This window comes from Ambystoma mexicanum, chromosome 13 (genome assembly GCF_040938575.1).
Source record: "Ambystoma mexicanum isolate Mex_15411 chromosome 13, UKY_AmexF1_1, whole genome shotgun sequence".
Lineage (NCBI taxonomy): Eukaryota > Metazoa > Chordata > Amphibia > Caudata > Ambystomatidae > Ambystoma > Ambystoma mexicanum.
Genome location: NC_090938.1, coordinates 536,824,644 through 536,850,422, shown reverse-complemented (window position 1 = coordinate 536,850,422; position 25,779 = coordinate 536,824,644). Strand labels below are relative to the sequence as shown.

The following is a 25,779-nucleotide window of genomic DNA, read 5'->3' as shown; positions in this document are numbered from 1 at the left end:
AGTATTGGCAAAGGCTTAAAGTGGCACAATGCATTGCAGTGTTAAAAAAATCATAAGTTAGCACATAGCTTATTCTTTGCGTTATTAGGTCGGGGAAACGGGAGACCAGCAGAGAGATGTCTTGTTTGGTGGGGAGGGGGCAGTGGGAGGGGTGCGTCAGTTTATAGTTCAGTCTAGTCAACAGGCTGTTGGGGGCTTTTGCGTGAGAGCTGGATAGCATTCTGCATAGGCCAGGAATGGGGCACAGGTGTTTCGGAAGCGGTTGAGGTTGCCCATGCGAAGTGCTGTGATCCTTTCCACTATGACGATGTCCCAACATGTACCTCCTATTCTAAGATGATATCCTCTTGAACTATGATTTCCTAATGTTGAGCCTGGTCCGCTTCTGTCGGAGAACACTCATGCCCTAGATTAGGGAAGGACTAAAGCATAAGGCCTCTGGAGGAATTCTTACAAGTAGCACTTACTTGCTAAGTGTTGCTGCTGGAACTGTATATTCCTGAAATAGAGTTACAAAGTTATTACTTACCTTTGAAGTGCATAATGCCATTCATAAAAGTATTGAAGTTATTGCTTATGTTTGAATTGTGTTCCACTATTTGAAAAAGTAATGTTGCTGTTCTATTATTCCTGAAACAGAATGAGCTACATAGCTTACTACCAATAGGGTTTGCTTACCTTCAATTGCATACTGCTATTCGAAATGTGTTTTATACTTTGGTTTACTCAAGTATTGTGTTGGTTTTTATATTGTGTTTACTATTAGAAGTCATACTTACCATTCTAAAGTAAAGAATTATCTTTGCCTGTATATATAAAAAATACTTTTACATATATCAGTGTATAAGTGTTTCTTTGGACCATATGTATGCTACAAGTTCTTTGTACCACACTACAGCCCCTCTCCCGCCCATGTTAAGCCTGGCTGCTCGGCCATTCTACCATTACCTTGAGTGGTACAGACTTATACTAAGAGTTGGAGTTTCTGTATTGCCCAAGAACAATCTCTAAGTCATATAGGTCGACTTTAGAAAAGCTGTCCCAACAGCCATGTGGCAATGCTGTTGGGAGCTTTTTGGCTTAGTGTAAACTGTCTCCGCTTGTTGCAATCCATTTTTCCTGGCTGGATCCATTTTGACACCCTGCTCTAGTCACAAAATCAATGTTGTCTTTGTTTGCCTCAAATATCGAAGGGATCACATGACTCAGCTACCCCTGTGTGAGCAGGTGCCCATATTGGGCCACTGGATGCATATATCCCAGGACTGGGAGATGTAGTGAGTGAGAACAGATTGGTCCGTCATATACCTTTCTGGAAGTCTACACATTCACTTCCTTTGTGCTAGAGTCTTTTCCGAGTGCATGGATGTGTTCGGAGGGATGACCTGCCACTGACACCACCCCATATTTGAATGATACTTGGTGTGCGATTGTGTACTAGGTTCATTCAATGCCTTCCAAGTGTGATAAAATCAGACATCTTTACCCACTCACTTGGTCTACTGCTGGGACTATGTAGCAGTATTTCAGGAAGGCCTGCTGCTTGAAGAGCCGAAGCTCTGCACCAGCATCCTTTTGAATCAGATGGCAAAGCCCTGCCTCTCCAAGAACACAGGCTGCAGTGCTCCTTTCTCCAGATCCGGTGGTGAGAACTGGATCACAGTTCCTGGTTGAAAGTCTAGTTCCTCTGAAGCGTCCAACCATGTCTACACTGCTGGATCCAGAGTTCATTTGCTGCCAGGACGACAAACTCGCCATGCCAAACGCACAAGAATTTCCTTATCCCAGGACCTCATAAAAGCATCATAGTTCCATCTTCCACAATCTGCAAAAGGCCAGGGGGACCCTGCTGCTCTGTCCCTCAACCACACCATTGAACTTGCCTCATGCTCCCTATAAGCTAGTCTCCTCTCCAGTGAAACTTTGCAAGAATATCTCCAACATCTCCAATAATCCTTGTTCTTTGGGGTTTAATTAAGTAGGCACTGGCCTCAGAATCCTGTGCCAGAGGACGACAGGGAACCCTGCATCATAGACTAATACAGACCGCAGTGTCTGGACATTCCCTCACCTCAGGCTCTGACCCTGGTTACAGTATCACCAAATCTCACAATCATCCCTTCCAACCATTATTGGGGCCATCCCCAAACCAGAGTTATATCGCTGGAACCTACAGTGCTCACCAAACATGCACAGGGACAGCCTCTGGAAGCTGCATAACCACAGAAGTTTCTAATCTGCATTTTGGACAAAGTTATTTCTCTCCCAACTCTTCGGCGCTGCTGGCCAGTCCTTTCTGAATCTTCTTCGCTTTGTCCCATCTACCACAAAATGGTCTTCTCTGGCTTAACTCAACCAGAACTACACAAACCACTTGGACCTTTTCACAGAAACTGTTGCAAACTCTGCCAAAATCCAAACAGGTCAATCGCAGTCTCCTTTTGTATAGTTATATAAAGTCCACTTACCCATGTCCGATTATCTATTCTAGGAAGGACTCTAATTGAAGTCTGCGAACTCCTTTGAAAAATTGTTAATTAACTTGCTTGTAAACATTTGTTTCATGAAGTTTACTTACTGGTTAGTGTAATGTTTTCTCCCGCCTTTACTTCTATAAAAGGTATCAATTTTAAGAACAAAATTGGCTTCTGTGGCCTTGGAGAGAGGGGTCAGGCAGGGATGCTTACTGGCTCCCCTCTCTTTCAATCAGTATCTGGCTGACCTGGATAGGGCGCTGGGTCCTGCGGCATTGGCCAGTCCCAAGATGGGTGGATTGCACATCAGATGGCGGTCTTATGCCGGTCTTATGCCGACAATATAGTGCTACTATACCACTTCACAGTCAACTTGAAACGTCTCTTAAATGCTTCGAGTAACTATGCCGTGGGAAATGATTCATGTAAAAAACTCTAAGATAGTGATTTTTAAAAGACCAGGAAAGTATGCCTCTAGCCAAACGTGGGTTTTGGGAGAGGTTGAGATACCAAAAAATAAAAATGGTGACCTACTTGACAATTAAATTATATTAATTTCCCACTGTTACCCAGTTGGAGCTTGACCTGTCTGGGAAAACAGCTGGCTTGACAAATGAAAAAAGGTATTATTTTAGGTTTCCACTGGAGCCACGGATTAGATTCTATAGAGCTAAGGTTCTCCCAGCTTTGCTATACAGGGTAGACATAAAACCATTGTTATGGCAGACAAACTGGGATAGAGTTGAGGGACGCCTCTGGAAAAAGGTTCTGGCACTTCACCTGAGTCTTCCCATGTCAAGCTTAAGATTCGAACTGGCACTAAACTCTATGAAGATGTCCGTGGAATGGCGTTTGATCTCATTATATAGGTCGATTAGTTCCCCACCAGGACTATGAGAAAAACGCCATCCTAGAAAAGCAAAACTCATCTTCCTTCCTGCAGAGAATAAAAAAACAGTCCTCAGGATTCTGTCAGCATGTGATAGTGAAGAGGAGAGGAGACCTTAGGAACAGATCCATCGAGTCGAAAGGTCTCTGGAGTGTATGGACTGGATCCGAACCATTGATAATATGTGCAATCGGTACTGGCAAAGTAATTTCTTCTAACTGACAAAAATATTGATGCCTTACCAGATATAAATGGTGATTCCCTAGCTCAAAAGCAAGAATTCTTAAGGGTATGCCTTAACCTTGTTCCAACCGGGGAGGTTTATCCTATCGTAGTGGGATCAGACCTGTGGTGGAAGGTTGCCATCTATGCAAAGAGGTGACAACTCAGTCCCTAAACCATATTTTGCTGGAGTGCACAGGGTAATGGGACATCAGGCTGCAGCTTCTCATACACTTTGTGGAAGGTGTGGCTAGTCTGCATTCAGAGATGTTCTGGGACAGGTTAATAGCAGGCGATGGAACCACTAACAGCTCAGGTGATTTGTGTACTCCAGGCTCTGAGTTTTATATCCACACAATGAGTAAGACGTCACTGTCTGGATTGAAATAGTAAGATGTTTTTAGAGATATGTATGCAATTAATATTAAGTTGGTGTATTATGTAGGCTACCATTTATACTTGAAGATGTATGAAATAACATTGGGAAAGTAATGTCAAGTTCAATATTTGTTTTATATATGTGTTATGTTGTAAAAAGTTGAATACTCTGCTATAATACAATTAAATACAAAGAAATTAAATTGTGTGGACATACTCATTTGTGAAAAGTGTGTGCTGTACTTGTGAATCACCCCCAAAGCACATCCTGAGAGTTAAGCCAGGACTTATCTGCCACACTTCCACTTAGAAAGCCTGGTGAGCTTAAGGTAGTTACTGCTACCCCCAAGCCAGGACGCGATAAAGACCCTTACCACAGAGGTTAAGGAAAGTCTCCCAAACACTGTCACCATGGCTATCCCAAGAAAAGCACGTCCTTACTCTATTTGAAAATCAATAATCTCTGATAGTCAGTAATACAAGAAGGCAGTACACTGTCTTACATTGTGTCTGGCAATGCAGAGTGGGAAAAGTGTATAGTTAAGGGGCAAGGAAAATAGTTCAAACTATGCACCCAGAGTCTAGGACAAAATACCACCTTGCGTCAGACTGGCCCCATCGATGCTGCTCTTTAGAAAAAAATAAAAGGCCACTTGAAGAAACACCTCACACACGCCCAATAAGGAACCATCCAAGTCCCCATTACACTGAGCTGCAACATGCTCACTTGACCATGTACACAATTGTAAAGCTCTCCTCCATTTGAAGAGCTCCACTTCACGCTTTATAAATATTAACACATGCATGTGTTCAGGAAACATAAGATTTTGCATATGGATACATTTTCCAGGGAACTCACCATTCCTTTAGAAAAGCAATATCACATTTCCACATTAATCCATGGCAAGGAGGATCATCTTCCTGTATGCATCGCTTGTTACCATTCAGCCAAAGTACCCCTTCAAGGAAGATCATTCTACCAGCGACAAAGCAGCAACTGCATTGCCTTTCAGGACGGTTTTATTTAAGGAAACCCCCCCCCCCCCCCCCATCTATACTTTCGGCATATGCTTCACTTCAGTTTTCCATCATGGTATGTTAATTAAATACAAGAACAGAGCAGCTCCTCCAAGTCCAGCAGAATAACTGATATTAAGTAGTTGAGATTCCGATTTTTTGCAACCTGTCAAAATTAGAGGACCAACCGTCAGTGCAGCACCGTGAGGGCTTCTGAAGCAGCCTAATGCCCTTCAAGGGAGCAGATGTCTTATTTAATATTACAGTGGTCCTCTCCATTTATCAGTAGTTTCTTTGCCCTCAGAGCACAAAAGAAAATAATTTAAAGCAAGGTTGTGTAGTATGATGCTTCAACTAATCCACGCAAGTCAGGTTGGTTTCAAGACTACCATGAAGCAGTGTGCTGCAATGTAGCGCTTTACAAAACTCCAATAAACAAATCATTACAACATGAGAATAATTAGGAGATACGCCAGCATGTACACAGTGGTTTGCATGGATGCAGACTTTATTTTTAAATCACCATCTTGGTGGTAAATGTTCACATTATACACTACAGGCTGTTAACTAATAATGAGTGCAGTCCACCTGCAGAGAACTACACACGACTATTTGCTTGCCATTAGGTAACTCCACCTTTTAATATAGGCCTGTACACGACAAGTTGGTAGTGTGACTGAGCCGCCAGGCTTATTTTAAGAGGGGTAATGTGAGCTGTAGAGCTGCACAATTGACATATGTAAGTACAAGTAGCCAAGTAACACTTAAATATTTATTTATAACATGCACAAGGTTTAAATGAGCATTCTTTAAAAAGCATCATCTACTAGTAACATTCAATCAAAGTTGGATCCAGTTTTTAAAAGACAAAAAAAGTTGGTAAACACTTCTATGTCAACACATATTCCAGCATGTGGAGTGACTTCAGTAAAGGTCAGTATTGCACTTCTTTTCAATTACCAATTCAGTTATAGAGTTTAAGGCAGGAAGGTTACAATAACATTTAGACCATACTTTCAACAGTTTGTAAAACAATTACAATCTTCTAAGTGGGGCAGGTAAACACTTATCCCAGCAATAATAGTGTCTACAATTATAACCAATGAGGGAAGAAGTACTACCAAAGCCAGTAGGTTCAGAGAAGTGCCTTTAGGGAGCTAAGACAGCCAACGTCAATGAACAGAGTCAATAGTTCGGATGCACTTCTCCTTAGATAAAGTCTTGAAAAAGTTAGTAAATTCAGAAGAAAATCGCAGTAACTAAAGTGAGCTACTTTGTAGAGAACACAAGCTGTTAGGCCAGTGCAGGTGAGTTGAGATCAACTCCCAAAAAGTACTTTGCAAGATAGGAAGCACAAGTTCCGGCTAAAAGCTGAACACCCCAAGCCAGACAGTACCTGAGATTCGAAGAAAAATGTTCCAGCTGGATTCCTCCTTGCTACAGCCTGGCAGACCCTTGTTCCTGGACCTTGGTCGTGGTGATGAAAGGGAGGACGCCTGGCGGGTTCCTGCAGCAGTACTCAGGAGAGGGACTCCCCAGCAATGGATATCCTTTGTTTCGGCAGCACTTCAGTGTTTTGGCGCCTTTTCCTCTGCGTCAAATGATCAAAAACTCTGGTTGGAAGAAGCATTCTCCTGGACTCTGGTGAAGGGACTCTGGATCAAGATGTCCTGTTTCTCTAGGGTCCTCTGGATGCCCACAAAGGTTTAGACGGATTCTGACTTCGCAAGACGATGCACTCGTTAATGGTCACAGGACCCCTGGCATTGGGCTTCTGCAGCTCTGAGGCACAGCAAGTTGGAAGATGCGCCAAATGGAAGCTTGTCTTGAGGTTATTTGGTCCCACCAGCCCAAGGGAGGAAGTCGTCCCGTACGGGTCTTCACAGTCGATATGAAAACAGGGTCAGCTTGTATTCTACTAACCATGTACTGCACTTCGCCTATCTCCTTCCCCTGCACTTTTTTCCCCAGTCCCTCTTCCCTTGCGCGATCTGAATGACACCTGGCCTAGTAGGATCGTTGTCCGTCTCCCTCTGTCCCCCCCCGCTCCTCCGCCTCGCCTTGAAACACTTGTGTATAGGCGCGTTACAAATGCCATATCATAGCACAGCTGCAGAGCTTCACCAGGCACTTTCCGGTCCAGGAGGGTGCTGCTGGCGCCATGTCTTCTTCGGACGTTCCTCTCCAGTGGTCGACTCTCCTTCTAGCCCCAAAAACCTCACCTTTTATGCGATTTCCCATTCATTCACAGCAGATGATGTCAATCACGGCAGGGTTGCTGCCCTTTCAGGACAGCCAGCTGGCCAGTAGGAACTGGATTCACTAAAGCACACAGACAAAGGACAGGGAAGTTTCGGGACCCTCCCTCACTTCCTGCCTTTCCAGACACTGGAGCCTGGGTGGGCTTCAGGGCTGAAGCCTGCCAAAGGCAAAACACAAAAAGTACTCAAACCTACTTCAACTGACTGAGTAAAAGCCCAGTAGAAGCAAACAGAAAATGGCGAAAAAAGAAGACAGATCATTTTGGGAAAATGGTCACCCATGGGTGCTGTACTGCAGCGGAGGGTTCGGCCTGTGGTAAAAATGCACACTGTTAGTAAACATTAAACCACTGCCACCAGCCATTTAAAGTAGTTTAGTGTAACAAAAAATGTCACATGAGAAGTGGGATAGGGAATTAATAAGTAAGCCCCAAGAACTCCACCTAGGGTGGTGTGTGCTGGTCCCACAAAGAAAGTTCAGGCATCATCTTACTATTCTTTGGAACGGTAGTTCACCCAAGAAAATGTATTAAAACATTCAGAGAAGTATAAGGGACCTCAGTGGTACTGCACCCAAGGTGCTGTGTGTCACTATACAAAAAAGCATATGCATATGTTGTTTGTCAGACTCCATAAAACAGTAAAACGCAAATATCCTAGTCAGGAAAAACAAACAAGGGAGTGAGAAAAAGGTCCCACTCACTCTGGAGTAAATAAATCACAAGCCCCAAGTCCAGCAAACAGCTGTGGGTCTCTAAGGTTGAAGGGAAGCATGGAAATGAAAATTCTTCCTAAGAGACTATTTAAAATTCGTCTTTGGCCCTACCTTTAGAATGATTTAGGGACGAGTGTCAATCAAGTCTTGGTCCTTGTTAATGATCTACATTTTCTGAACACTTTGCATCATATGAAAATGGGACAGGGTTGCACAGTCACCCTAACTTTACAAAAGTAAAATCGAGCCATAGCAATCCACAATTACAGAGCAAACAGGATTAATACAAACTTTTTACCAAAGTAATATGTTCTATAAAGACCATGTCTGGGTGATTTTATCACCACACAAAACTTCCACACTCGTCTGGTTTAAACAGCAATTTTTAGGTAAATCTGATCCAAGGCTCAAATGTTTCCAATTACCTTATTCTTAGAACTGTTTTTCTAAAGTCCAGCTAAGGCTTGATAAAACCATACATCCGAGACAGTACATAAGCTCCACTGCTAGTATAAGGCTGTCTTAGGGAGAATTCTCATTTCTGTGCCAATTCCCTTCAACCTTAGAGACCACCAGCTCTTTTGCTGGACTTTAGGACGCTTATTATCCTGGAGTGAGTGAGACCTTTGTGTCACTCATGTATTTTGAGCTGATTTGGATTCTGTATTCTTTGTTTTTGGAGTCTGAAACTCCATATGCATCTACTTTTTGTATTGTGACACAAAGCACCTTAAGTGCAGAGAGGTCCCTTGGATTTCTCTTAAGGTTTTAATACATTCTCTGGGGTGAACAACTGTTCCCAAGGGCAGTAAGTGAAACCGACTACCTTTTTCTTATGTAGGACCAGCACACCCCATCTTATGTGGAGTGCTGGGAGGATTCGGGGGGTGGGGGTTTACTTATGTAACATTTTTTATGTTACCTTCACTACTTTAAATGGCTGGTGTCAGTGGTTTAATTTTTCCTACCATTGTGCTTTTCTACCGCAGGCTGAATCCTCAGCTGCAGTATAGCACCCATGGGTGACCATTGTGTAAAATAGACGTCTTTTTTTGCCATTTCTCGCTTGTGAGGTCTTTCTTGGGTTTTACTCTGCGTGCCAAACCAGGTTTAACCCTTTTGTTAATTTTGCCTTTGACGGGCTTCAGTACTGAAACCCGCCTCTGGTGCTGGTGTGCCTGGCAGGGCAGGAAGCGAGGGAGGTGCCAGAAACTCCGTCCTTAGTCTCCTTGGTAACCTGAATGCACCCAGTGCTGATTGGCTGGCTGGCCAGCCAGCCACCCTGCTGTGCGAGTGACAGCTAGGCTGTGCATGAATGGGAAAAGCCTGCATTTCTACGCTCTTGGTTGGCGACCTCAATCTCGACTGCCTACAGCCACGTTCCGAGGCAGCTGTTCGGGAGGTCGCAATTTGGTCTACCTTTATGTCCGATCATAATTTTACCATGGTTAACGGATCTGTGACCAGAGATTTCCCGGATTCAACTACTTGGCGTAAAGATGCCAGTTCAAGTACCATAGACTACATTTATGTTGATTCAAAGTGGTTTAATACTGTTACTTCCTTAGTTATAACATCACAAGCCCACAGTGATCACAAATTTCTCTCATTACGATTGGCCAGACTGGTTTCTCCAATACCTTCTCAATGAAAGTGGTTTTTAGCTCCCCTGACCATCAATCAGTCAAGAACTCGTCTAGCTTGGACACCAAGCAAGCTCTGTGCTCTAGACCAGTCGCTCACACCATCTTTGGGCAGCAAACCCAATTTAGAGTACACCCATATATTGCAACAATTTCACAATAACGTGATAATCACAAAAAACAAACCCTTACTCAGTTACACTCATTTGATTTCAAATTGCATCACAGGAGAATGGATTATAGAAAAAAGCGCAAACTTTTGCTTTTGCCCGCATCGTGTTTAAGATTTGATGCAGCAAGAAAGGCAAAAACCCGATATAACAACTGGGTACGTGCACACAGAGCTGGCCTATTCCAAAAAGACAGCAAACTCATGCTAAACACCCTAAGCACTAAAAATTCTGCAAACATATGGAAATTACTGAAGTACACAGATTGGCGACATCAATTGGATACACAAGCGAATGGTGTCGAAGAAGTTCAATGGGTCGATCATTTTTCGGAGCTATACTCCGATCCCGATAAATTCATTATCAAATGCAATCTACCACCAAGTGGTCACTCAACTGCGATATAGACACAATTATCCACTACATCAAATTGTCTAAAAATTCCAGAGCAGCTGGCCCTGATGGTATTAGCAACCTAACCTTAAAGCACAATCCAAAGTGCTGGGCCCAAATCCTATTTCTTTTGTTCCAACATATCTTAAATACTAAACAGTTAGCTCTGTCATGGCACTCTTGCATTCTTGTGCCAATCTTCAAGAAAGGGGATCGGTCTTCTCCTAGGACCTATCGGCCCATTGCACTTTTAGACTCGCCAGGAAAAAATGTTGCAAAATTTCTACTTCATGATTTTTCTGTCTGGTCCACAATCATTTTCACTGTAATCCTTTTCAAACAGGTTTTGTGGCCGGCATGGGCACAACTGTGAATCTTTTTCTGTTGAATGCTATCAAGTCACACTGTTATACACAAACAGCACATTTACTTTGCATTTGTGGACCTTCACTCAGAGTTTGACTCCATTTCGAGAGTCAAACTGATGTCAAAACTTATCAGGGATAAATGTCCACCTACAATTTGTGACTTAATATATCATTTTCATTTTCGCACTTCAGTTCAAATTCGACTCACTCTAAATGGCCTTTCTCGACCCATTCCAATATTGCACAGCCTTAAACAAGGCTGCCTACTGGCTTCGGCAATTTTCAATTACTACATCTATGACATTAAATACAGGTTTGCAAATATTCTGATTCACCAAAAATGAATGGTCATTCCATAAAAGCACTCTATGCTGACGACAATGTGCTCATTTCTAAGACCCCGAGAGGCTTACAAAAACTTATACCGGCCTTGGACTCCTACACGGTGGACAATCAACTAACAATTAACACTGCAAAGACACAAGTACTGATGTATAACCGTAATCGAGGCCTCCACAACCTAAAACACTGGTCCATCAGTGACAACACTGAACTGACCATGGTCTCGGGTTATACATATTTAGGAGTGATTTTTGAAGCCTCCCTGAAGCCTTCCCAACATTTAAATCAGATAAACACCAAACTTCTTACTGCTATTTCGCAGTCACGTATCCCTCGACAAATTTGGCAAGTTCTCCATTATTCCTGCCATAACATTTTGGCAAATGAAATTAATTCCCACCATTCTTGATGGACTGGAAACTGGGTCACCCCTTGCCGCCAGTACATTTGATAAATGGGAAGCATGTACTAAATTTACCCACATGCATTCCCATATCATGGCTGCGCTATGAACTAGGATTAACTCCTTTGTCAGCCATTTTCAACTGGCGACAATGCTCTTTAAGGAAATGCTTAACATCTATTCGATCAGACTCCCTTCTTACAATCCTAGCGAGTTACCTATTCAGCACTGATCATTCCTTTGTGCAAAAATGGTTGTCAGTATACACAATTCTGATCCAAGCAGACATTTCCATCGAACTCTTGATTCAGAATCCTGATAAGGCCAAATTAAAAATCCACCAAACTGCGTGGATTGTGAATCACCAGACATGCCTCTCAGATAAATACGCCTCTAGCCAACGTTTTTCTCCTCACAAAAGAGGAACAATAAACTCTCCCTCGAAAGCTCCATCTTCTAAATATAGAAATTTAATTCTACATTTTCAATTGCACATATGGGAAACCAAAGATCTTTATATGCGCAAACTAATTTTGCCTATTCTGAATGTGTGTCGCTTTTGTCGAATTGTTGAATGTCCTGAAACTGTAGAGCACCTCATAACTCAATGCCCTAAATTAAGTAGTCAGCGACAATTGCACTTTCATAAGTACTGTTCAACTCTTTCCATGTTTGATTCCAATGAATGTTGGGAATACATTTATGGCTTGACGCATTTGGGCCTTCAAGTTGCGACAGTCCATTATTTACTTTCTTTACATCTTGATCACTCTAAACTTGAATAACTTGTTTATTTATTTTTGGGGTACAACTGCAAAGTTAAACTACACTAGTTCTAATTATTATCTAATAGGATGATCTGAATGTGGTCGCATTAGTCTTGTCGTCTTGTTTTGTTTTAATTCAGTTGCGTTATTATATTAGTTTATATGCATGTCAACAATTTTATGTAATGTTCTTAAACCTTGTATGTTCATATTTAAATGAAACTTATTATTATGTATATTGAAAAGTTGTTAAGTCAACTAAATCAAAGCCTGCATAAAAGGTGAGGCTTCTTGAGCAGAAGACAGTCTAACACTGGACGAACCATCCGAAGGAATCATGAAGACAAGCTTGCTGCATCCTCCTGGACCGTTGAACTGCCCGGTGAAGCCCTGCTGGTGTGCTGAAACCGCTTTTCCAAATAGACTAGAGAAGCTCCGGAGACGACTTCTTCCCTTGAGTTAGTGGGACTATCCCGAAGATGAACTTTGCTCGAAGACCTTCCCCAACTGGCTGTACTTTGCTGCTGCTGGAACCAAGTGACACGGGTCGAGAAATACGTAGTCGAGTGCATAGTCTTTAAGCTGGACCAGAGCTCCAGGAAGATCCGGAGGACCCTCCCGAAGCAGGACGATCCAAGCTTGAGTCACCTCACCAGAGTGCTGGATTCAATGGCCCGAAGAAAGTCCATCAAGTGTCCAAGATCCCCAGTGGTGCTGGTAGCTGAAAACAAAGTGCTGCTGAACTGAAAAGAGCCTGTAGGTGCCGCTGACCTTCAAACTGCAGTGCAGGAGTCCACCAGACGTCCTCCCTCTTGTCCCTGCTAATGAGGCCCAGGAACCCAGGATCTGCAACCCTGCAACTAGAACAGAAGCCAGCTGGATCCTCTTCTTCAAAACTAAGGTACTGTGTGTTGACCAAGGGGTTTTGTGTCTGTAGCTTGCTCACTTGAGACTTGCATTAGCTGCTTTTTGCAAAGTTGATCTCAGCTCTACCTTTCACAAGTCTAACAGCTTGTGGCACAGCAGTGATTTTCTACGAACTCTTTGTGCAAGACTTTTGTGCTATCTAAGAAGTGCTGCAGCTCCATAGACCTTGTTCAAATGGACTTTGGCTGTCCTGGCTCCCTGCAGACTCTTCTGACCCATTGACTTTGATTGCAACTGTCCCTTATAGGTGGTAACTTTTTATCTAGACTTCATTGGGAGATTTAAAATTGCTTGCATGCTCAGAGAACCTGTTAACTTGTTTCCGTCCCGTAACCTTCCCACAACCTCAGAATTTTACCAAGTACAAAAAGTGATATATAATGTGCCAATACTCTCCTAATAATTAAAGTCACCTCAGGGTGTAGGAAGTGTGTATGAAGCATCTCTAAAAAGAGTATCTACTTGCTTATCTTGATTATGAGAATGTGTTTTGAAGTATATTTTTATTGTTGCACATTACCTTTTTTAAGAATGCTCATTTAAAACGGACCGTTAAATATTTTTCTAGAAAACCTTGCGTTTAAGTGTTATTTGGATACTTGTATGTGTGGATTTCGATGCAGCAGCTCTACAGCTCACATTTAGCCCTCTTGAGCCAAGTCTGGTCGCTCAGTCACTACCAACTTGTGTAGTACGGACCTATACCAATAGGTGGGTTACCTAATACCAAGAGGACAAGACTGGTGTAGTCGCCCACAGGGTTACTGCATACAATCTTGCCTAACAGGCCGTACCACTTGAGAATGTTGGTAGCATGGACAGAGCAGCCAGGCTTTTCTTAGGAGGGAGAGAGGGCTGTAGCTTGGTACAAATTGTAGCATACATTTGGTCCAAAGAAATACTGAAACACTATTTAAATACAAGTAGAGCAAGATAATTCTTGGGTAAGTACGTACTTTTAAATCATATAAACCCAATCATAAACCAAGGTATAACCTTATTTAGAGAATTAAGAAGCAAATCAAGGTTAGTCAAACCTAAGGTTATACATTCAGAATTGCAATATACTATTCTTGTTGAATAAGACTAGGTTAGATATACTTTTAGAATACAATCAGCATTTCAAGGGTAGTTGACCCTGTCGAGCGTGCAGTGAAAATCAAGTTATGAAATCACATAATAAACCAACCCTGCTACAAGTATATACCTTGCAACATTACTTTTTAGAACTCAGTTCAGAGCTAGTAAATCCACTCATACTTTGAGGGACCTTCAGCTACTCAATGACTAGTATTAACATACAAAAACTATTTCTGAATGCACTCAGCAATTCAAGGAAAGTAAAACCCTATTACACTTTACGGGCCAAGGTATTTCAAGGCAAGTAATTGACCCTACGACTATTTTGGAAATGCTGTAGGCAGTTCTCAGGGGAGGTACAACTCAAGTGTTACATGTTTAGAAGAGCAGAAGCTATTCAAGGAAAGTAACCATCTACTTTTTAAGAGGGGTTTCAAGCAACTCATAAGTATTAACTTCTAGACTGTTTTAGGTCTGTATAAAGCAGATCGGGGGAGCAAATCCCAATTACACTTTAAGAAGAACACAATGTCATTCAACATGGGTAAACCCCATCGGTAAGCTTTTACATTCATTCAGTTAAGCCATGAAAAAACAATACCAACACGTATTACTTTTCAGAAAGGGGAACACCATTCAAAGTAAAAAAACATACTTTTTAGAAGTCACAATGCAGCTTAAAAAGTATAACTTAAGCATACTTTAACTTCTTTCACAGAGATACAGTTACCACACAAATTCTTTCAGCAAGTAAGTACTTTTACACTTGCTATACTTTAAGACAGAATCCTTTTCTTATCCAGTCCTTCCCTAGTCTATTGCACAGGTTCTTGGACCTAGTGGTCAAGGGGCCAGCTGTAAGCAGGTTGAGATGGGTTTCCGTTACAGAAGTCAAAGTTACTTGGGAGATCTTCTTAAAACAAGTAACTCTGAAAGTGTTCGTGGACTTCCGAGAAGGATCCCTATATGTGTTGCAGCAATAGGCCTAGGCAAGTGGTATGGGAAAACAAACACAAATCACCCACTCAGCCTCACAGGATGCGCACCAGACTAAAGGCAAGTAATACACAAGGCCAAATAGTACCTTAGGAGAAAGGAAGAGCTTCAGAGTGGATGCCTTCAGGATGCAGCAGCACAGGACCCAGTCCCTGGATTCTTGGTCTGGTGACGAATGAACTGGACGGGAACTTGCAGCAGCAGTCGGAGGATGCTTCCAGCAACGGATACTTTGCGGATTCTCACGTCTCTGTATTTTTTCCGCCTTTTTACAGCTGCCAGATGAACGAATATCGGCCATCAGATTCTCTTCACACTCTCGGTCCTGCAGCCTGTTGAGGGGACTTCAGGGATTCGAATCGTGTTTCTGGAGAGCCAGAAGGAGGCCACCAACTGATTCAGACTTCGGAAGACAAAGCCCCGCACAATGGCTCAAGGTCCCTGGGTATTGGGGTATTGCAGCCCAGCAAGGACACAGCACGTCAAGGGATGGCTCAAAATGCAGGTCTTCTTGTGACTAGTGGATTTAATCAGCCTCTGGGTAGGAGTCTTGTTAGGAACCCCCAGGTAGATTGGAAGGGTTACAGCAGGATCCGGTTACACAGCAGGCTCTCCGGTCGCTGGAAATCGGTACATCTGTCCTTTCTTCATCTTCCTCTTTGGTTTCAGCTCCAATGGTCGACTTGTCAGCAGCTTCCAGGTTTGGAGTATTTATCAGGAACTACAGCACAACTTCTGCAATCTCTCCCTGCAGTTTACAGAAAGAGGCGGTCTGGATGTCCAATCTGGACAGCCAGCCTCACATTAAGACTGGGTTCCTTTCAGGCAAGGTGAAAGAGGGCTGAACTCCTCCCTCGCTTCCTGCCTTCGCAGACACTGGGCTGAGAATACAAAGGATTCCCGCTAAAGACAAAACTTCCACAAAGGTCGTTCTCACCTAGAATCGTAGGGAAATACCTCAAGTACAAGCAAACAAGAAACGGCGACAAAAGAAAGAGCCCTCGATTTTGGCAAAAACGGTGGTCCTTCTGTGCTTTACTGAGGCTGATTATTACTCAGGCTGATTTAACAGCCTGCGAGTAATAAAACTATATTGTCACTAAGGGAAAACCATTGCCACCAGCCATTCAAGTAAACTTGCAATTGTAACAAAAATGCTACAGATAAGTAAGCAAGGATACAATGTATCCCCCAGCACTCCACATAAGGTGGGGTGTGCTGGCTCACTATATAAAATGTAAAAAGGGAATGAAAATCCCCTTTTCCTCTTGCGAACAGTAGTTTACCCAAGTACATTAAAGAGAAATGAACAGGGAAGCCCAAAGGGGAACCCAGCCTAAGCCTAAAAGTTATAGGATACCAACGCCAACCACACACTATGGAGAAACCTAAACGGGTCACCAATAAAAAAAAATAATAAATAAAGAGTAAAAGACTAGGTGAGGGGAAAGAGATTCCCCTTCACCTAGGGACAATGGAAAAAATGGAAAAAATCCAAGCAAAAAGTTCTGCGGTTGACAGGGCAGGAAAACTCATCACAAAGGAAAATCTTACCTGGCACTCATGTCAGAGACTATGGGCTGGTGATCAGATTCAAATGTGGCGTGGTGGGAAAACTGAAGCGACTCCCATGAAAATACCTTCAGGAAGGGCACAGTTTGAAGGTACTTTAGGTGCTTACAAAAAGTTATGACATCAAAAAAAAATGTTGGGCTCTTTCCAGTCATATGAAATTATTGTAAATGTTTATGAATCAAAGGATACCCCTGCTATGAACAATTTCGATATCAATACATGAAAGGTAGCGATTTGTTTGCCAAAGTTATGTGGATTCTTAACTTAAAACCCTGCAAGTTCACAAACCATCTGAATGAATAATCCACATCCAAACAAATTACCTCGCCGTACCTGTAGTGGCAGGTATGAGGGAGAAAAAAGGCCATGCAAACTACTGCTTGGGTACAGTAGAAAGTCGAAAATGTTGCACATGTGTAGGCAAACTAGCCAATAAAAAGTTAAACATCTGGCAAGTGGCAACCCAATTTTGAAAAAACGGGGCAGGCAGTCTAGACAGATCAAGGAAAAAAAAAAAAAGAATCCCAATTCTTCATCGATTTCTATTTAGAAGTACTAAAATATCTGTACCCTTGTATGAGAGCCAGGAGCAATAGTTTTAACACATGTAACATTCTGACTCATCTGAAAAAACATCATTGTATTATTTCGTAATTAATCTAGGGTTTTTCACCATCCCCGTCTTTACTTTATTTAACGAAGAAAACACATGTTAAGCAGTTAAGATAAAAACAAAAAATCTAGATCTAGGAGTCATTTACACCCCTGCTACTGAGAATCTGTCACATTTTTGGCACTGCCTTCCCGGTGCAAAGAAGGAGATATAAACTTTCTAAATGCATTTGCTAACTTCACTTCACAACGCAGAAGTATGCAACAGTAAAAGGGTTAAAAATATTGAAGTGCGCAACATTTAGGCCCATGTGACAAACTTACATGAAGCCAGTATTAAGTCATGCAAGGAAAATGTATACAGTGGCCCTAATAGTAATTAAGTGAATAGTACATGCTTAACTTTAGTTTGAGGCATAGGAAAGAAAAATGTAATCTCTGCGTTTTCAGTGCAAAGATAGAAGTTCGATAGATATGAAAAGGTCAATATAGCAAGAAAGGACAAACTAGGTGTTCGTACCAAACGAGAGGTGAATGAGGAAGTATGCACACAATTCATTTAACTGGTGTCCAGATTTATGCATCGAAACGCTGACCTATCGTAGGAAATATTTCCTCCAGACCATAAGATCTTCAACCGGGCTATTTATTTTTAACAGTGTTCCATGCGCCTTTTTTATTTCCTTGTCCACCACAATCAAAGAAAGCTATATCTACATTTGTGTCTGATGTGGCAAATTTGGGAGACTGGGAAAGAACAAAAAAAAGTAGTACATTCGGATTCTCAGCAAATTGCACATACAGCAATAATCTCCATGCAGGCTAGCACCTCTTGCCAAAAATCATTTATCACATTTTAATTTCCAGAACATGTGCAAGATACAGCCTCTGTACACATGAATGTTTCTAGTGTACGGAGTCATTTTAAGTGGAGACTAGCAGAGGTGGTTAAACAGAAAATCATGTAAGATCAGATGAACCAGGATTTTCACACATTAGCACAGGCCTCTTACTTGCATTTCAACAACTCTTAAGGTTCGCTCTTCTCCCGTTTTGGAGGGGTTTGGATTCTGGGACACCATAGCCAAGAAACAGATTGGTGGAAAAGTGTGGGGATTACGCAATTCCAAATGTAATACCGAGTTTTGATGAGGGTAGCCAGTTCTATATAAATACAGGGCAGATGTAGTTTATGTTACCAATCCAGATGTTGCTAATTTTCAATATATTTGCCCAGGATTTCCAGGAACATTTGCCAAGTTGGCCACATTAGGAGGCACCCTCATACAAAAGAGTCTTCTTCCCATACCCAAGACAATGGTACTGTTGACAGAAATAACCGATTGGGGGTAGGGAGTGGAGGAAGAGTAACCGCTTTTGTCTATATAGAATTAGCACTCCAAGGTGCACCCGAGTTTCTCTATATTCCCAGAGCCTGGGTCACAACAAGGATCCATGCATGAAGACAACGGGAGAACACTTGATGGTATTCTCCAATATTGGACAGTCCAATACCGTCCTCATCTGCATTATTTTTAAGAGCATTTGGAAGGGACTATTTCCATTATCCATTTCTGCTGTGGACATTTCCACTACACTCAATAGGTCGGAGCAGCTTTTTAAATGGCAAAAGCGTATCATGTTAAAGACATATTGGGCCTGCAGTGGATCTTACCCCATGTTGGTCTCTTCGCAGCCCACAGTAGATTTTATTTATATTTGTAAGAGGTTTTTTGGTTATTCCTCGATCCTTTGATAACAAATTACTGACCGTAATTGTATTTCTGATTATTATATTTGCGTAGATTAACATGCTGTTCATATAGTCCAACAACTAGTGGTAATGGCAGAGTATTGCACCTTTCTTTCAAAGATCGAAAAGGGACGTTAACATGGCCGTGACTAACACTATCCCTAACGTGACGTGCAGTGTACACAAAATCCGTCGAGGTCCCACCGGTTGTTTTTGTTCTGCCGTGAGGGAGCCTTACAGAAGGGTAGAGCGAGTACAGAAGAAAGAAAGTGTAAGAGGTCTGAGTTCCTTCTACTCCAAGAGGGGAGGCACGATGGGAACATGTGAATCTAAGCAGATAAAATCATCAGAAATATGATTACATTGAGTAACATAGGTCTTCTGATGCTTGTGAATCTGCATAGAATCACATGCTGTGCACAACTTGCAAGCAGTACCAGTTGATGGTGGTGGGATGTGTGAACGAACAGTAGCAAAGAGACGTCTTATCACTGCTTGTCCTACCTGAGATTCAGACTTTTAGTGTGTGTCCAAGCAGTAGTGTTGGGTGAACGTATGAACAGAACTTCAGGTTGCTGCTTTGCAAATAGAACGTAGAGGAACATTTGCAATAAACGCTATAGTAGCCCCTTTGCCTCGAGTAGAGTGAACTCTAGGCATAAAGTCGAGTCGCTCTTAGCAAGATAGAGACAGAGCATGATGCATTTAACAATCCATTTCGAAATGCCCGATTTAGAGACAGGGTCCCCTTCTCTACCAGCTGCCACAGAGACAAAGAATTGGTTTGTCTTTGTTGATGATTTAGTCTTTTCAAGGTAGTATACCACCACTGTCCCAACATCTAGGATATGGAGGCATCTTTCAGCTGAGTTAGTTGGGTTCTGAAAGAAAGTTGGAAGTTCTATTGATCGATTAAAGTGAACTTAAGAGAAGAATTTAGGCGCAAAATGTGGGGGTGCGCGCAATACCACCTTAGCTTTGGGAATAGGCACAAATGGGTCCTTAACAGAGAGCCTGCAGTTTACTTACTCTCCTCAGAGGTAATGGCCACTTGGAAAGCAGTTTTATCGGCGAGGGCCTCAAGACTAGCCTTATGCATTGACTCAAAAGGAGGTTCCATTAATCTTGTGCGAACATTCAAGTCCCATTCGGGAGTTAGGTTGGAAATGGGAGTATGAAGTAGTTTTGCCCGTTCCATGAAAGCCCCAATTACAGGAATTCTCCACCACGAAACCTTGCTCTGAGATGTGGACCTTTAGAGAGTTGAAAAGTCCTGAGTTTAATAGGTGTTAGATAAAGGACTATATCTTCAGGTGAACAGTCAATAGGGTTATGCTCTTAGACAAAACCTTTCCACTTATTCAGTGCCTGGTGTTAGGCTTACGTGCCTCTTTAAGTATGTCCATACATCTGAGGTAGTTGGAGATGCCCAAACTAGGACTTCAGGAGTGATGCTGCCAAGTTGAGTGTTTGGGGGAACGGGTGCAGTGTGTCATGTGACAATGTTGTACAGGCAGGGCAGTTTCCTGGGAAGGTAGACCGACGTGCTCATGAGAGCAGAGCACCATTGTCGTCTAGCCCACATTGGTGCCACGAGTATCATTGTTACTTGTTCCAATGAACAATCTTGTTAAGAGTGAAAGAGTAGGCAAATCTCTTGGACCAGGTTATCCAGAGCTTTCCCTGTGGACAGCCTCTGCGGCTACCTGGATGCGTAATCTGGGCATTGAGCTTTCTCTAGAGTCAAACAAGGCGAGGCCTGGATAACCCCATTCTGCAAAGACGTATGTGCTTGCAAGCACCATCGTGATCTACGGGTTGGTGTACAAGTCCCTGCTGAGCACGTCCGCCAGAAGATTGCGTACTCCTGGAACATGCAATAGTGGGAAAGGGTTGTGTTGGAGTACCCACTTCCAAATGTTCTGGGACAGTTTGGATAGCCCTGGAAAGCGAGTGCTCCAGTTTGTTCAGATAGTACGTGGCTGTGGTGCTGTTCAAGGACAAGACCCGTTTTCCCTTATAGGTGTGCTTGGAAGGCTTTGATCACTGCAAGTAGCTCTAATAGGTTGATATGTTTGGATGCTGACGGGGACCACATGCTGTGCGACGTCTGTTGTAGGTGTGCGCTCCCCACCCTGGCAGAAGAGTCTGTGGCGAGTGGCTTCTACTGCAGGGGTGGTAAAGGATATCCCCTGCAGAAAGTTTTCCTTTGACCACCACTGCAGAGTCTGAACAAAGACTGTTGAGACAACCACTAGATCGTCCCACTGACAGCGGGCCTGACACCATTACCTCGAGAGCCACTCCTGCATGGGGCGCAGACGGGCATGTGAAAACAGGAAGACGCAAGATGCCATCATTCCCAGTAGCCGCATGGCTTTGCGTACAGTTATCTGGCGACTGTACTTTTGTTTGCTGGCAACATTAAAATATGGAAGTACGCATCTTTCATATCCAATGTGGCCATGTAATCCCCAGATTGCAACAGTGGGATTACTTCCTGAAGTGTCGTCATCCTGAACTTTTGAGGAAATTAAACAAGGGTGTGGTAGCCTCTCTGAGAACGAACATGGGTCAAATATCCAGTTCTATGGAATCAGGGTAATCCAGACGTGGTCCCCTTGCTCACCGTCTTAGAGAGGCTCAGCTTCACCTCACTGATGAGGCCAGACTGGGCTGAACCACGTGTGTGGGGTTGCTGATGGTACTCTTGTTCAGAGGAGATTTGCCAAGCATTTCGGTGCCGAACTGCCCTTGTGCGTGGGAGAAATACTTGATATGCAAATGGATATTTCTCCTCTGAATGGTGCAATGAGCTGGTTGTAGACCCTGCTGAGTGCAAGACATTCCATAGAACAGGGTATTCAACCCATGTTCGTTCTCAGAAGAGGGGCTTCCACACTCCTTTGTAACTTAACCTTTGGTGGCTTAACACGTGTTTGCATATCTAAAACAGGGTGCCAATTAGATCCTTTTTGGGTGCAAGGAAGTATATTTAATAAATTCCCTTGCTAACCTGAAGATGAGGACAAGCTCAATAGCTCACTTTTCTAGAAGGACCTGGACATCTTCCAGCAGGATTTGCATATGCTCTGCTGACAGTCTGCTCTTGGGTGGATGGTAGCGGGGTGGTTGTAGGAATTCTATGCAGTACCCGTGGGGACGGCCTTGAGTAGGCACTGATCTGAAGTGATCCCCTCCCATGCGTGGGCAAAACATGTTAGACGACCCCCGACTGGGGAGACATGGGAGGGAACCCGTACAGCAGAGTGTTTTGCTGGTTTGGGAGCCTCTTAGTTGCATAGTTTCTCCCTCGACCCTTCCTTCGTCAAAATCTGCGTGGTTGTGGGGATTGGAAGTGGCTGGAGGTACCCTGACCAGAAAACCAAGGGGGCTCCTCCTGATCCGTAATGCCCCTGGGAGGAACCGGCAGGTATTGAATGCCCCTCGCTGGAGGGTTTGGCAGAGATTGGTCTGTGATTTTGGATCCCATACCTTTTTTTGTGGTTTCCAGGGCCTCATCGACCACCTTACCGAAAAGAGCAGAATCTTCCAATAGTTTATTGATGAGGGAAGACTAACTCTGGCTTAAATCCTGATTGTTCAGCCACGCGTGGCGTTTCCGAAGAATCCCTTGTGAGCGGACGAGTCGCGCTAGCCGAATCCAGTGTGTTCTTCCCGATGTTTTGTATGACCTGGCGTCCTTCAGCAACCACAGCTTAGAGTTTTGTGCAGGTTAGTTCAGAGAATTCTGAAGGCTCTCCTGTACGAGTCCCCATTGTACACCACTATAGCTCGCAAGGAGCGTGGGATTATTGGAGATTCAAGTACAGAAAGCAGCAGAGGTGGCGATGTTTTCCGAGAGCATACAGCTTCTTACAATCCTTGTCTGAAGGAATGACTAGGATAGCAACACTCCTGCTCTTTTCCTGGTGGTTTTAATGACCAGCGAGTCTGGGCCAGCATGGCCTCTGATATACAGAGGGTCTCAGGGTGCTGGGCAGAACATAATTTCCACTCAAGGGTTAAACACCCGAATGTGAGTGAGGGTTTACTGCCCGAGTGAGTGAGGAGGCCAGGCATTTCTTCAGAGTTCAGGAGTGGAATAGCCTGGCTGACCGTGACGACCTCCTTAAGGATATCCTCCACGAAGTCTGAATCAAGTACGGCTTCTTGGGTGACTATTTTAAAAATGGTCAGACGCCTTCTTGAGAAGGTTATAAAAAAAGCAGCTGGTCGTCAATGCACAAATCCCTGGTTTGAACAACGGAGGAGTGTCTAAAAAGATGTTGTCAGGGTCATGGGAAGGGGTAGTGTGCCAAGCGCCCTGATAATCAGCTGTGGCCCAGTCTGGGTCGAGAGACGGGTTATGAGATGCCTAACCGGGATCAGGGACATAATCGATGTCCTGGTCAGGGTCATACTGGTCGTCCAGGAATACATCTACAGGATGTTTATCTGGGGATGCAAATTGTCACCTGGGGAAAGGAGCATTGGGGACTTCAGAGGAATAGGACACATAACCACAGGCCTATGCCACTGAGGATATCACATTGGTCTGAAAGAAGTTGATATTTTTTCCATACATGCCTCAAATTTCTCTCTAGTCCACCCAGAAGAGATGGACTCATCAGTGGGAGGGAAGGGCTGGGCAGCTCAAACATGATCCTGATGCAGGGCCTTAAAGGAGGAGAGGCTGGAGAATACCCCTCAGGTAAAGGAGAGGCCTTTCTAGGGTCAGAACCATGCAAGTCAGATTGTTGTCTTGTTCCCCCTGCACCCCTCCTTTGCCTCGTCGTGCCTTGAAACAAGGGTATGCAGTGATGAAATCACTGTAAAAATGTCGACACTACAACAAAAATCGTGGCAAAAATGCTGTGGCTTGACCCGGTAAAGGTGTACCCCATTATACCATTTAAGGGGAGCAGGGGTGTCCCTGCTCACCTTAAATGGTATAATGGGTCCGGCGGTTGCGGGGGTGGCCCCTGCATCATTACATGGATTGCAGCGGCAAAACCACAGCCTTTTTGCCATGATTGTGTGTCCACAGCCATTTTTGCCGCGATTTTAACACATGGTAACAAGTGTGTATAGACACCGTATAAATAAAATATATCAAACAGGCTTCAGGAGCGCCTTGCATGAATGGGACCGTCAGCGGGTCTTCAACGCTACTGCATCAAGGGCAGAAGATTTAATGAGAGCACCCACCAAAGAGGTCTTAATACCATTGGCAGGCCACAATGGCGGGTGCGCGGAGGGCGCTGAACCGTGAGGTTTAGTAGGCCATGAATTTTGAAGGTCCCGCAGGCGTGTGCTTTCTCAGTGGATCCATCAAGAAAAGCGTAGGGGTTGTGTGTCTAGATGTAGGATGTGTGCCCTTGACGCTGGGGCGTGATCTCCCCATCACACTGCCAGTGGCATGCTTGTCGGGGACAGACACTCGTAGGTTCCACTGTTAAGTCTACGGATTCTGAATTGGAGCCATGGCTGCTGACAAACCCTCCGCGATAACGGTGGGGTGGGGGGTGGGGTGACTGCCTACATTGCATAGGCCGCCCACCGCTTGATGTCCACATCTTAAGGTTTTGGGCTGAAAAAGTTTACAGGCCTTGCAACACTACTTGTCGTGCTCCCGAGGGAGGCACTGATTGCACAGACGATGGTTATCTTTTCCAGGGAAATATGCGGACAGGCAGAATTTAAAGGGTGTTCGCTCCATAACAGGAAAAAGCAGGAGGGGCAAAAAAAAAAAAAAAAAAAAAAAAAAACACAAACATTAACAAAGTCAGCAAACAGGGCCCCAACTCTCCCTAATGTGAGGCCAGGCCAGCGAGGAAATCAGTCGCTTAGCCATCAGTAGAAGGTCTGGTCAGGGAGGCAGGATCAGTCATCGAGTAGCCATCGAGGAAATTAAGCGCAAACCAATTCTGGGTAGACAATGCAATATAAACTCTATACTAGCTCTGCATGTGCAACCAACTAGATAGGAGAAAAGAAAATCTGTGGGAACTCGACGCATGAAGAATTTTGGACTCCATAGAACGGCAACGCTTCTGGGAAGGTAATCCACACTTCCATAGGCTCAGAAGGGCAGGATCCTCGAGAAGGCGTCAAACTAGCTGGCTCCACTAGTCCAAGGGCTGACGCACTGCACAGGTTCTTCGGAGATCAGGCAGAGGAGCAGGGCTTCATCAGGCTGGACAGAATGCGGGGCCACTCCAGGGGTCGTCTTCGGATCTTCAGCAAGCTGCTCTTCAATGGATTCTTGGCTCCAATGATGATCTGAAGAAATGGCTGTAGTGGTCCAAATTCATAATGATAACCAATGGTAAGAGTCTACACCATCAAAACAGCCAGTAGTGGTCCAATCAGGGATGTGGACTGGAACTAGATAGTTCCTGGGTACTTCGCCTCACCTTTCCCCCGGTCCCTTTTCTCCCCCCTGCTTTGCCCCCACACCCCCTTTCACCTCCACGCCCCCGTTGCCCACTCCCCTCCCCTTTGCCACACATGCACCTACAAGCCTGGGAAAGCTGCTGCTTTCCTGGGCAAGTACATGACCTTATAAGGACTTTCATGAACCAAAAGGGTGAAACAATATGGCCAAAAACAAGCGAAAATCTTGTGGCGCAGCTACTTTAGGGGGACTAACCACGTTTAGTAGCCAAACGCGGCAAACCAGAATATGCACATCCAAAAGAATGTGCAAACTGTACTAATGTTACTGCCAGTACCAGCTTGTCTTTAAGCAAACATTAAAATAACCAAAAATACCATGTGTAAAAAAGCTG

The 25,779-nt window shown here is 43.8% G+C and overlaps 1 protein-coding gene across 1 annotated transcript in view; it reads right to left on the bottom strand.

Moving 5' to 3' along the window:
* CCDC43 (coiled-coil domain containing 43) overlaps positions 1-25,779 on the bottom strand; it is a 187,989-nt gene that overhangs the window by 101,257 nt on the left and 60,953 nt on the right. The window lies entirely within an intron of this gene.